The 14405-nt window shown below is 36.8% G+C and overlaps 1 protein-coding gene across 1 annotated transcript in view; it reads left to right on the top strand.

The window, feature by feature from the left end:
• Nucleotides 1-14405, top strand: part of KNDC1 (kinase non-catalytic C-lobe domain containing 1) — a gene marked incomplete at both ends in the record, with an annotated part of 67680 nt that overhangs the window by 8717 nt on the left and 44558 nt on the right. The gene's annotated exons all lie outside the window — the stretch shown is intronic.

Below are 14405 nucleotides of genomic sequence, written 5' to 3' on the forward strand. Positions count from 1 at the left end.
CGATAAAATAATTCATGGAAGGGTAATCAGCAATTTTATGTTTGATTTAATGAAGAAACAAATGACTATCTGTTGCTTTGCAATGCACAAATGCTCTACATTGTTAAATTAAATTAGATTTAAATTGTTTATACTAATTCATTAGCCTCCCAAGTCAACCATCTCATTTCATGCTGCAGGAGTGCCTGCTTGCTTAATATCCCTTTTTTAATATAGTGTTTTTTCTGGCATGTATTCTTGGATAATTCAAATGCTTTAATTAGCAACATGTTCTATTCAATATATAAAAAAAAAAAATCTGTTTCTTTATAGTTCAATACAAATACCTTTTAATTTTGTAGTTATAGCCTTCATAAGCATGTTTATAGTTCTCAATATTTCCTCGGGGGGGGCAAAAGGATAAGAACCTTGGAAGTGTGTCATACTACAAGAAAGATGAAAATGATAAGGCAGGAAGGGTAGTATTATAGAACATGAAGTAACAGTCTTTGAAGGTTAGAGATGCAACGTTTCTCCCTGTTGCTATGCTTTGTCAATGTAGTTATGTAGGCCAGCAGAGCTTTAGAGATTTTGTGCTCTATCTCCCCCCGACCCCCTGGCTGGTTTTTGGGAGTCTTTCTTTGGGGGCAGGGGGCCAGTGCAGGTGAGGGGGGTTTAGGAGGTGACCAGTGTTGCATGTAAACTTGTCAACTGTAGTAGTGTTTATATTCAGATGGGGTTGAAGAAAGCAAGTCCCAAAGTCACCCAAAGGTGACTATTTTTTTTCTGTTTTTGTTGTGCTTCTGAAACTTGACTTAAGATTTTTACATGAATCCATCCCTTGCCCCTTAACAAGCCTCCAAGACTTGACACAGAAATGTTTCTAAGATTTGTGGAATTATTTGCTCATCTGGCAAACTTGCATTTCCTCCCAACCCTGTCTCCTTCTCTAGGAGCTGCTGAACTCTTATACATATAGCAAATAGATACAGTGAAAGATGCTTGAAGACCAGGGAAATGGGAAAAGGTGAAACAGGGATTTGGGAAGATTGTGGGAATATTAAGCAACCTGAAATTTTAGTTCTCTCTGATATACAAGGCTGTTGTGTCTCTATTGGGTAAAACTTGTCTGTGTATAGGTTTATTACTTAACTCTTCTCTTTCAGCAGTACTTAACAAGCCTGTTAAGCCCCAGTGAATCCTAATATGAAGCACAGCACAAACAACAATTATATAGTCAGTGAAAGCTGAGTCCGGAATGGCTCTGAACATTGACGCTTTTATCTTTTTTTTTTTTTTAAAGATCGGTGATGATACATGAAGGTACACGTTAGTGTGGAAAGAAGTCAACATGCTCTGCTGTGTGTATTGTGGAGTAAGGGCTGGGTGCACTGATTTCTGGCCATTGCTCCTACTTCTTTATCTAGCAGGCTGGGGAGCCTTGCAAAGCAGCAAGAGCAGTGCTACAACAGTGTCCTGTTCCCTCCGCTGTTTCCCATTGACCATCCTAGGGCAATGCACAAGACTGAAAAGTGAGAGCTTTCCCCTTCATTTAGGTGGAGGTGTATTGTTTTACTCTGGGATTTGTGTGCACTTTGACAGACAGCTATGGGATTCTGAGTATTTGTGGAACTTCCAAAGCTTTACCTCTTGCTGCTTGTAGAGTTTGGTTGAATTTTAAGTACTTTAGTACCAGATCAAATTCTGCCTGGGATTCCATGCTGAACTCTCCTTTACTTTCACAGTTTCGAAGACGTACAGTTATGTACTTGTTACAGGGGTTTGATAATATTGTAATCTTTCCAAGATAGCTGTTTCCTTCTTGGTGCTAATACTCCAAGTTCTTCCCTTTTTAAAAGGTATTGATACTTTTGTCTATCCCCTCACCCTTAGTTGTGACCTCCTACTATACAATAGCAGAATAGCACTGGTTTATATACATCTCTCTGAGGAAACCCTGGGCCCTTGTGCTTTCTCAGTATTACAAGATTCTTTGTACTATACCGGTAAGCTGCTCTTTTTACAGGGGCATGAAATCTTTTGTGTTACTGCTTGATCCTTCCTTGGTAATGACGTTACTCGGTTGTTCTTCATTGAAGGAGTGCTTTTGCAGCTGCTTAGTATGCTTTGTTGAAAACAATAGAAAGTAGTGGTTGTATTGAAACTATTCGATTTCAATATAAAGAAAAAAATTGAGTATTGGAACTACAAATTATGTTCAGGATTATCTTTGATAGCTGTTATTCTAGTGTCAAAGCTCAGCTGCTATAAAATACGTCAGCCAGAGGTTTTGCTTGATTTGAGTGTGACCTATTTTGTGGCTTATAAAATGGAAGCACACAATGAGGTTTGTATAGCTACTGGATGACTTCTTCCTCTTTAAAAAAAAAAAAAAAAAAAAAAAAATCCCTCAAATAAAGCTACAGTTATTTCAACAAGAGATGTTTTGTTTCCTGCTTGGTGAATTACTGATCCAGACCGCTAATGGAATTGTGACTCTAGTCTAATTAGTTACTAAACTTAGCTGGCACTCACAAGCACACAAGGGTAATAGACACAGGAAACAAATTGAAATGTGTTACTGTCCTGGTGTCTGAAACAACACTATTAAAAAAATCAGTTTATAGTTGGAATTCCAAATAGCAAGAGATCTAAAGCTTTGTCCAAATGACAATGCACAGGACTGAGAAGTAATTGATTTCATGTGGTTTGTTTTAGATTTGTGTCTAGTTTCCTGACCTGTTCTCCATTTGTAAAGTGGGAATAACACCAACTTCAGTTATTGTTGAGAGCAGGAAGGTAAAAACTATCCCTTCAGGGAGTTGTCAGATTCAGTGTCAGGTGTAGAATAGACTTTTTAGAGAGAAAGAGGTTAAGAAGGAAGTAGCTGTGAAAGGGGCTTTTGGTGCCCACAGTGAAGTGCAGCTGAGCTTTCCAACTGGTGACTACTTTGGTTCTGCCACATTTCTAATCTGTGGGGTTGGAGGAAGGATTGCAGTTTCTAAGGGTCTCAAGAGAACTGGAAATGACTGTGTTGCTAAGTGGTTGGAGCAGCATTTAATTGGGTAGTTGCTGTGTCCTTGTCTTCCTGGTGTGAGCATTGTCACAGTGCAAGGGCAAAAAAGGCAGCCAAGCAGTTACTGTTGGTCTCTAGGACAGCACTGGACTAAAATAGAGAATCTCCTGAGTATCTGTACATGTTAATTTTTTTCATCTAACTTTGCTATCTTCTTACAGACTTCTATTACCATTGTGCCCTAGTAACTGCACTGTTAAGGACTGGTGCTCCAAAGACAGAGAGGGAAACAGGAGAGAAACTTTAGAGTTATGACCATACTGTAACTCCAAAGAAAAAGTGAATTTCTATACGGTACCATTTTCACTTTTAATCTTAATGCATATGCAGGTATGTTATGTGGCTGTGCTCTGTAAGAGCTTTCTGATGACTGAAGCTGTTACTTGCTTCCTTTGATGGAAAGATCTCACTTTCTGCCTCTCCTCTAAGCTGGAAGGTGTGTCTGTATTTGCTGTAGGGAAGTACTGACCACTTTTTTTTGTTCTCACTGAAACTTGAGCTAGAAGTCAGTTAGAAACACATTGAGACTAGCCTCTAATTTTCTAATGTTTTACTAGTATGCTACTGTAGAGAGTATAGAATGTGATTTTTTTTTCTTATAGAAAAACATTAAGAGACTGAAATGCAGAAATACAGATTTGAGGCTTCTTTTAAAACTTGTCTACTTGACTATATATACTGGGCTTATCAAACAATTCCTTTTCAGTATAAACTAATACTGAGTCCTGATTCCCTCCTCTAAATCAGAAGAGCTTTAACCTTTTCCTAATGAAAATGGTTCCTATTTCATTTTCTTGCCCTGGGCAGTACAGTGTTAGACTTGTGAAATTTGACCAATGGGAGGACCAACAGGAATAGTTAAATATTGGTGAGTTCATTAATAGCCTTATTTCTATCACAACAATACAAGTTTGCCTCAGGTTAAAAACATTGGCTGTCTCAAACCAGTTTCAAATAGCTATTTGTCTGCATCACAAAACTGCCATTGAGTCTGACACAGAGGTTCATTGATGTAGAACCCCACATTTCTAAGATATGAGCTTTCAGTGAGATGAAGGGCCAATGTCTGCCATGTGTGAACTTCCATTTATAATCTTTTAATAATGTGGCTATTCAATTTTGCTTTTTCTGGTGAACCTCTGTAACAGAAATCAGTGAATTTTCAGTCTTGTCTGCCTTTTTTTTTATATCTAAAGCAGACTGGATAATGCTTCTGTTTTAATGGCTTCTTCCATTATTTAGAGGTGATAAAGTGCAGTAGTTCAGAATCCTCAGTATGCAGCAGGATTAAAACCTTTCAGAAATAAAAGAACTGAAAAATTGATACAGAGTTGAATACTACCTTGAAGAGAAGGGGGAAATAATGGATAGAGAATGGGAAGAAAGTGAAGTTCACACTTCCATCTGTTTTCTTATCTAGAACTTGCTCTTGCTTTTTGCTATCATTGCAGAGTGGGGTATGTTGATCTCACTTGGGAGAGAATTGGAACCAGGAAAGGCTGAACACTGCCTGTCCCTTTGCTAGAATGTGACAGCTGTCGACTTGCAGTTCTCAGCAGATTATAGTTGATTTATACAATATTTTAAAAAAAGTCCAAGTGTTTCAACAACCTTAAAAATAAACAATTCTGCAAAAAGTGGTATAACTAGTGCAAATAGACAAGATTACAATTTTTTTCAAAACCAGTTAAGATTCATGTGGCTTATTCCTATGAAATGTGACAAGGCAGTTGCATTTATATATACCACATACACACAAATATTTTATATGCATAAAAATACGTGGGTTGAAATGCCAAAGGAAACCTGTTAAAGGGAATAGATAAAAAAAGAAAGGTTCGGGGGGTGTATATATATGCATTGGTCCTACTGAAGAAAACTGAGCTGACAGTTGGGTGCTGTAGTGTTTCTCAATAGCTGATCATTACTGACCTAGAGCTCAGGTCTCAGCTGTTGGTCCTTCTCTAAATATGAAAGCCTTCATCTTTCTCCCAAATCAAAACAGCTGAAGGTATAAAGGAAGTCTTGCCTTTGCCACTTCCCTGGTCTTTTAAAGTAGTAGCTTTGAATGCTGTGAGATTCTTTCTACTGTTCTATTCTTTCTTTAGCTCTTGGTGCAGGAGGAAAAAAAGAAAACTTTTTACACACTCTCCTAGAGGGGTTTTTGGTTTTGTTTTTATCTGATGGGGGAAATAAGTCTTTTGAAACACCTAGTGCCTTTTTTCTTGAACGCTGTTTCCCTTAATTTCATGTAGCCTCCTCTTGAGACTAATTCTATCTAACAGCAGCAAGGCTTGTCATCGGCAAATGGTAACTTATCTCCTCGTGCAGTCTAAACCATTCTATCTTCTGAGTGTTATTTAAAGCTGTCTTCTTCTTCAGTGACAAAAATAAATTACTTTTATTTGGTTACCTATGCCTCTACTGTGCTATAGAAGAGGAAATGGAATCCTCCTGCTCTTGCTTTTATGTCATCGGCCCAATTGATGTTCTATTCAGGAACTTAGTACTGAGCAAATATCACCCTTTATTTGCTTTACACAAAGAGCTAACCAAAGGAAGAATTATGAGGCCAACGGTATTTTTATTTTTACAGCAGTCTTTTTGTCTTTTTAATGTATAGACTATCCTAAAGTTTATAACTTGCTACTTCAAAAACCTACAGCTTGTTGCTTAGTTCTGAAGTTGGGTTTGCAAAGTTGTCATATTTGTCTTTTCTAGCTGGCTTTTTGGGCATATTGCTGGTGTCTTTACAGTTTTACCTTTAAATCTGAAACACAGCGTTTCACAGACTGACTTCTGTTTTTATCAGCAATAGTTTGTCTTTTAGGCAGAAAAATGTCCTCAGAAGACAAATGACTGTACAAGTAACCTACTCAGTGAAAATATGTAGTATTTTAGATTTCTTCCTTGTCTATTAGGTTCCTACAAGAAGGCATTATTAAAGCTAAGAGACATATTTTCCTTAAGATTGAGGAAGGTTATCCTCTGATGTACAAAAGCATTTTTCAACTCAGCTTATTTGAGGACTTTTGGTTTTGTGAGAGAAAGATTGGGAGTGAAAAGAGAACTTGGTGTTCTGTCTTAAAGCAATTGCTTCCTGTGGTAGTTGTTTAGAAACCTGAGGAGCTGTGTTGGATAAAGTTGCAGATAGTTCCCATCATGAGCAAAAATCTATGGAAAAGAGGACAGATTGTTTTCTCCTGTTATGCTTATGCAGTGTCATAAAACTCTAGGCTCCTTAATGGTAAGGATGCACAAATGTTTTGGATCAGTTCTTTATCTCCAGCTTCTTCCTCATAAACTCTTCTGATTAGTACTGATACTTTCTCAGTTATGGATGAAGCTGTCAGTCTTAGTAGAATTATCTGTCAGTTTCTGATGCTACTTATTTCTTTGGTGGACCCATCATCATACTGGTCTTACTGGCAGAACTTAATTTTCTATTGCATTCTTCACTCATTTCCATTGTTTACTCTTTAGAAAGTTCAAAACCGCTTTTGAAATGTAAGCCTGAACCCTTAAAGACAGTATGAAGACCTCCAGCAAAATTATTCCTTGTCATTACTTGATATCAAAAGATTTCTCATTTATTAATTTTATGTCTGTTTTACATCAATATTCAGATCACTAGAAGATCCATGATCATTGCTAGACTGGTTCTGGAGACTTTATACTCCCTGGAACTGATTGACTTAGAAGTAAATGGTAGAATGGACAACTGCCTAATCTCCAGATAAAACTTTGAGACTAGTCCAGTTTTCACTGAATTAGATGGTTGTAGAGTTATCTTATTAGGTTGCTTGAGGTTTAGTCAACAGAGCCTTCAGGATGATGACAAAATGGTTGTTATTCACACACCATTCTCCTTAGTTACAGCATTTCAAAAAAGCTTCAAAGAACAATTGAGAACATGCTTTTGAAGCTGATCTTGTGTCCTGGGAAATGCGTTGCAAGTGACTTAAGCTTTCTTAGATGACCTCTGGAGCAGCTTTTAGAATAGACTAGACTATTTCAGTTGGAATGGACCTACAATGATCACCTAGTCCAACTGCCTGACCAATTCAGGGCTGACCAAAAATTAAAGCATCTTGTTAAGGGCATTGTCCAAATGTCTCTTAAACACTGAGAGGCTTGGGCCATCTATCACTTCTCTAGGAATTCTGTTCCAGTGTTTGACCACCCTCTCTGTAAAGAAATGCTTCCTAACGTGCAGTCTAAACCTTTGCTGGTGCAGCTCTGAACCATCCCCACATGTCCTATCACTGGATACCAGGGTAAGGAGCTCAGCACCTCCCTCTCCACTTCCCCTCCTCAGGGAGCTGTTAGATAGCAATGAGGTCACCCCTGAGCCTCCTTTTCTCCATACTAGATGAGCCCAAAGTTCTTGGCTGCTCCGCATAGGACTTTCCTTCCAGCCCTTTCACCAGCTTTGTTGCCCTCCTCTGGATGTATTCAAGGACCCTCACATCCTTCTTAAATTGCAAGGCCCAGAACTGCACATAATGCTTGAGGTGAGGCTGTACTAACACTGAACATGGTGGGATAATTGCCTCTTTTGACCAGCTGGTTATGCTGTGTTTGATGCACACCAAACTGGTATAAACCTGTTAGTATATATGTACTCCAGGATTCTTGAACTTTTGATTCTTTTCACCAAGTTTAAAAAAAGAAAACAAAACAAACCCCTTCCTTCTTTCTCTCAATTGTAATGGCAACAGGTGTTGCCTTTTTACTCAGGGATGCTGATCTAATCTGTTTTTGAAGCAGCACATAAATTAAATATGTATGTTACACTTTCCTGGTAAACTTTTTTGTTTGTGGGCTATACAGTTCACATCCTGACACATTATACATAAGTTCTGTGTCTGAATATAGAAGAAAGAGCAAGGTTTTCTTCTGTGGAAATCATTCTCCTATGAAACAATAAAACAACAACAACAAAAATCAAAACCAGCCCCCAACATTCCTGCTGGAAGAAAAAAAAAAAAAACCCCAAACACCCTAAATCCTTCCTGTTTACCCTCCCCTGTTTACCCTCCCCTGTTTACCCTCCCCTGTTTACCCTCCCCTGTTTACCCTCCCCTGTTTACCCTCCCCTGTTTACCCTCCCCTGTTTACCCTCCTGATAGATACAATGAGAGCTACCTACTCATTTGCTATTTTAGTCACCTACAGCTGTTCTGTGAAAATTGGTGTTTTGAATGTAGTCTTAATGAGATATTATGCAGTGGGTTGAGTTCAATAGTGTTTGGCCAGCTTTTTAAATTTGCATATATATATTCCTTGTAGAAAAGAAATTAGAAAAAATCTACATAGATAATTACTTCAAAGAGTGAACTGGTTACTGTACAGTGACAAATATTTTACAAATCGGAGTCCTGATGTCATTGATTCATAGCCAGTAAAGGAACTGGGATGCTAGTTGAGGTTATTGGCCCAGTGTTCTTAACTAGAAGTGTTTCACTCCAGTTCCTTAGCTCCAAAATGTAGAATAAGTATCCCCCAACATAGGATTGTGTGAATGCATTACTTGGTTCAGTGTGACAGACTTTACCAGTAGGCACCTTCTCTTATGTTTAGGATAAAAAAAATATACTTTTTTTAAAACAAATAACTTCAATAGCTACAAATATAATCATATTTGCCATACAATGAAAAAAATCTTGTATTTATACAGTTGAGAGAAGACCGAGTTAGTCTACTCAGCATGCATATAACTGTTTCCCAGGTTTCGTTTTTCTATGCCTACAGGGAATAAATTGTGTTAGTTTAATTAAGTGATAAATGAATTACCTGTGGCAGGTAACTTAAAAGTAAGGAGGTTAATGGCTGATAAATCACAAGGAGAGTTGTGACACATGAAACTCAATTTCAAAGGTAGTTTAAAAAAAATAATCATTGTGTTCAAGAAGCTTTAGAGATAAATGGGTCTAACTTTTGCTACCTAACCTTTGAGGTCTCCACCAGTTTTATTGCAATGGTTTTCCTTATGTGTCATAATTACACTTCTACAGTCCTACAGGAGAGGATGGTGTGCTATTTATCTGTGTTGGGGTACTGATCTTTGTTATTAAGGGAGCCTAAAAATGGGATGGAAGTGTAATAAACCTGTTCTTAATTTGTGTCATCACCCTGCAAACACATGAGTAATTTCATGCACATAGCATGGTTTAAGTTTGGTTAAGCTTCTGTGTATGTTTATCTTCGTGTGACTTCTTAAAGTGAAATGAACGTTTACAAAGGTGGCTGCCAGTGGCCCAAGATAATATTTCAGTCTTCTCTACAATAGTTAAGCTTCTTTAAACTATGTTGAGGTCCAGTTGAAGAGTTTGTATTTTCTGACTTTTTTTTTCTTTCTTTGTGTGTGTAGCCCTAGATATTGCTTTACAAAGTAATTACTGCTATAGAGGCTGGTAATTTAGTCTATGGACAGCAGTCACCTGTGTTTTACATAGCCATATGTGAGACTGCTGTAAACCTACTGTATCATTTCTCTTTTTTTTAAACAAATATGGATCTCCTATCAAAGATAATCTCAAAAAAAAAAAAAAAAACCCAACCTGAAAAGAGGTTTGTATTCAGCAGCCTAAGGAGGTGATTAGAAGTAAATCAAAAAGCATGCAAAAAGCTTACAAAAGTCTGAAAAACTAGCCAATTCTTTTATAAATCTATCAAAACACAGAAATGCTGCCCAAAGTCTGCAATGATTGCAGATGAATAAGATACTAAATTTTTTCGAAGAAAGCTGTAGCAGAACAACTGTTTAAATTTTTAACCCATTTTCATCTTGTAGAACCTTCAGGAGGTTCTTACATTGCAACTCTTATTTATGAGGAGTTATCAAAAATTTGGTTCAAATAGGAGTGTCTGAATAGACTAGTGACCAAGTTGATGAAATTAACAGTAAAATAAATTTCCAGGACCAGATGGTGAAACAGCATTCATAAAAGAAGCAATTACTTAGAGTAATATTCTTTAGTCTGGAAGAGAATGCCCAGAGGGAGAAATTATGGTAGAAATCTGTGAAGTGTGCCATGGTGGCAGCCTTGTGTGAGTATTTGCCAGCCCTCATAAAATGAAGAAGTAGGTGGCAACAATGAGATGGACACAGGTGGACTCAAAAAGAGGAAACACTTCTTTTTGCACTAAACACTTTTTGCAGTAAGCCGTGGAAATTCTTGCTCCAAAACATAGATGGAAAAAGATTGCATGTGGATAGAGCTTAGACAAATTTATGGAGATAAAACAGTTGACATGAACCATTACAGACAAGAAGCCCACAACTACAAAACAGTAAGTTTAGAGTGATGTGTTAGGTAGAGTTTCTCAGTTTAAACTGAATGATATAAATGATAGAGGTTACAAGAAACAGAAACATAGTAAAATGTAGGGACTAGACGACACTCATAATATAGTGATACATGCTCTTTCCAAGTGCATTTAGATTTTGCTTGGTTCATTGCTCCTTATGTTGTTGTAGCCTTGCTTTTTAGATGATTGTATCTATGAAACCTTGCTTGCTTGTGTTTTGTGATGCAAACTGATCACCTGATGTTCACCTAAGCCTATTATTAAAGCTTGAAAGCTTCCACTTAGTTGTTAGGTAAATCAAAAGGCTATTTGAGAGTTGAAATACTGCAAACTTCAGCTGTGAGCGGATTATTTCAGAAAATCTGACCTGTAGCTGCATTTTGTGCCCATTTTTTTTTTTTTTTAGAAGTCTTTTGAGGAAGAATTTTTTCAGACAAAACTAAGTAGCAACTGTACTTAGGATGTACAAACTGCAAGCTTTGGTTTAAAATGTTGTTTTTCCAGCATTTGCTACCAATTCAAGCTAGAGTATGTGTTTTGTGATTAGTCTGCAGTGGTTTAGCACTTTTAGCATGTTCTGCAGACTAATTATCTACACACTCAAAGTGCCAAATTAATAAAAAGCTAGTATTTAATATAGCACCTTCCAGTAATTACAGTTATGTGGAAAAGTGTTTAGTCCCTCTGTAGTGAAGGAAAGTATTAAAAATAATAGGCCTATTTCCCTTTCATTTTGTTGCTGAAGAATACTACTGTCTTTCTGTTGCATAAAAATAATGCATTTTAGAATGAGTACATTGAAAAAAGGCATAAGTAAATATTAAATGTTTTCTCCCAATAGTAATTTTCTCAGTCATTAGCTTGAATTTGTTTATAAAACTTTCTGTTTTATAACAACACTGAGGCTTTCATTTCTGGAACCTTTAAAGTCTTTGAATTGTGAAAGGGTGGAAATATCTATATATGTGCAGCAATCTCGATCAAAAAATAAAAAAATGCAAGGTAAAATAAGGGTCAGATATGAATGTCAAAAGCAAGAATTGTCTTACACTATTCCCATAGCTTATCATTCAGTCAGAAATATTTTACAGGAAGCATTACTTCTATTATGGTCTGTCTTTTTCAGTTCTGCTGAAGACCTACATTTCTGAACTTGGTGAAATCTCCATGCAAAATGTAAATGGTCATTATTCATAATTGCAATATGCTAAATGCTTATGCAGTCACTATTCAAAAGCTCTTTTGTCAGCTTTTTTCTGTAGTGTTTGTCTGCAAGTATGAGTGCCTATAGAAGCTTAGTTCTTTAGCCCTGCCAAGGAGTAATACAACAAAGCCTCTGTCACACTGTGTGTAGGCTCAGAGCTTTTACTTCCTCTCCTGATCTTTTGATTTGCAGATTTTAAATCCAGAGCAGATCATTACTATTCTCTGATTTTACTTCCTAGAGTGTTAAATGGTCATAAAATGGCATACAGCAAGCCAAGTAACTTTTGATTTGAACTGACAGAAGCTTTTTTGAATATATTTCACTCATGATATAAAATTTTAACATGATGGCAGAAGCTGTCCTTTCACTTAATAAGTGCTGCCGGTACTTAGTGTGAACGTTTTAAAAATAGTATCTTCACCTTTTGAATTTTTATCTGTTTTTCTTTTCACTTTTGAGTCTTGTTAGGCCTTCGTGTTTTTGAAACCACTCCAGTATTGCAAGGTATCTTGATTTGAAGCTACTTGTATGATTATAACCTTCAAATTTTTCTCTCAAATACATGACCTCCCTTAGCCTGTTGCTGAAAGGAAGACTTTCAGGACCCAAAATCATACTTTTGACTTCTCAAGCACCTTTTCTTCATGTTGCCATTTTGATTTTTAAAGGACATGTTATTTCCATGATGGTTTTCCCAGAGATGCATACAACTATGATTTTACCTATGATTCTTATTATATTTGCTAACTTTTGGTGTAGAGATACTAAGACCAAATCTGGAGATCCAGTTTCCTAATGTGACTTCCTCCCTTTCGCCCCCAGCCTTTTTGAAGCTGATACTGTAGTGCAGTCTTGCCAGCGCAGTCTGTTTATTTTTTGTAACAAGTTACATTTAGTCTTTAACTTAAAAGTCTCTTCAGGAATTGTGAAGAGGTGGTTTTGTTGTGGTTTTGGTTTTGTTTGTTTTGTTTTTTTTTTTTTTTTTCTTTTGGATCTTCCTTGAAATGCATGCTATTTATCAGCTATTAATATTATTATTCTGTAATGCAACAGTTCCTATAATTCATGAACTATTCTCCTTAGCTGGATTTAAAACAGTTGGGTTTTTTTCAGAAACTAATGAAAAGTCTTCACTAGAAAAAAAAAGTCTCTTAATTACTTAAGAAAATTCCTAACTACCGATAAAGTATCAATTTTTGTTTGTCTTCCAGGAGAAGGAAAGTTATTTGCTGCTCTTTCCTATTTGTTTGTTACTTTTCTTATAACACACTTAAAAAAACAAACAAACAAAAAAAACCCACAAAAAACAAATACCTTAGCGTAATTGTGAGATTGTTTTCATTAAGAACTGTCCCTTCTAGTGAGCATTAGATATTTTATGCTTATGAATTTGCTTTATTTATTGCATTTAGCATCTTGCTCTCCTTTCCCAGAAAGTGAAATTTTCTTCCTAACCCTAAAAAGTGTGGTAAATAGAAGCAGGTTTGATGCATAACCTTGGAAAATGCCCCACCTAGCGGATGATCACAAACTTATTTTCTCATTGCTTCAGTTCTAACAGGAGACTTAAGGTTACGTTGGAATATTAACCATGTTTACTGCCAGCTCAGGAAATTGATTGAATACCTGGATTTTCTTTCCCCTTTTTCTTGTGGGAGTGATGGTGGTGGTGTTTGGGGAGCTTGTAGAGGGGAAAGGTAAAAAGGGGATTAACATTAAAGAAAGTTTCAAGTTGGAAAAGATACTGAAGTTCCCAATAAATGTTTTGACATAAGAAATTAACTACCAGCTGTGGTGATTGAAATGGCCATCTTCAAACCTGGCTTTCCTGGATGTCAGAGGAAGTATCTCAACAGAACTATTTTCTGTGTGGGGCAGGGGGTGGGAATCTTTCTGTATTCAGTACAAGACTGGCTTTTCCCTTGTGCAAGAAAAGAAGCAATGAACAGGACAGCAAATTAATTCAATTAAAGAACAGGGCAGCAAAACGGAGGGTGTCAAAGCCTGTCCACATGCTTCTCAAGGACAGTTGGCTTTTAAAAGCAGACTGGAGGATATGAGTTATACCCCACAGTGAACACAAAGAATTAATTGGAAAAAGTGGGATGAGGTATTGTTATTTTTTAAGATTATGTTCAGTTTTCTGTTATGCTGTCCATTGAGAAATGCTAAATGACAAAGCTTACTGAAACAGAGTATTTAATATCAAAGTAAAGAATAAGTTCTACACCCTACACTTCCTTTTCATTTTTCAAAATCTTATGAAATAGTCTCCAGGAAAAACAAACCCACCCAAAAAATGACTTAAAACTATCTTGATAAATTCTTGGATGTTGTGGAAGGAATTCTGGCTAAATTTCTTCCACAGATTGGAATATACTAAAGTAGAAATCTAGATGGTTTTGTGGTGGTTGTTTTTTGTGTGGTTTTGGTTTTGTTGTTGTTTTTTTTTTTCTTTGAGGCAGTTACTGGCCTTCAGTCTTGGGCAGGCTTAGAAAGGTATTAATTTATACCTAGTTAGTTTTATAGCAAGTTAACTTGTGCAGACTGTAAGACCATCATCCTCTAAACGTTTATTAGTAGGTGTTGTACTCCCTTTGTGAGTAGCTCTGTTAGATCAGGGTGGAGATAACTTTCCGCAGCTGAAATAAGTATGGGTGGGGATAGTGGTAACTTCAGGAAGTATGATGAAATAACTGTCCTCCCATCACCTTGTTAGTGGGTTATTTGCTCTGGCTGGCTTCATAGTTTTGTGTCCTTTTGCCAGTATAGTCTGGTTTATCAAAAAAAAAAAAAAAAGGCGCCACTCTGAACAGTGTAGTTCAGTAA

This window comes from Vanellus vanellus (genome assembly GCF_965231255.1).
Source record: "Vanellus vanellus genome assembly, chromosome: 7".
In the NCBI taxonomy this organism is placed as follows: Eukaryota; Metazoa; Chordata; class Aves; order Charadriiformes; family Charadriidae; genus Vanellus; species Vanellus vanellus.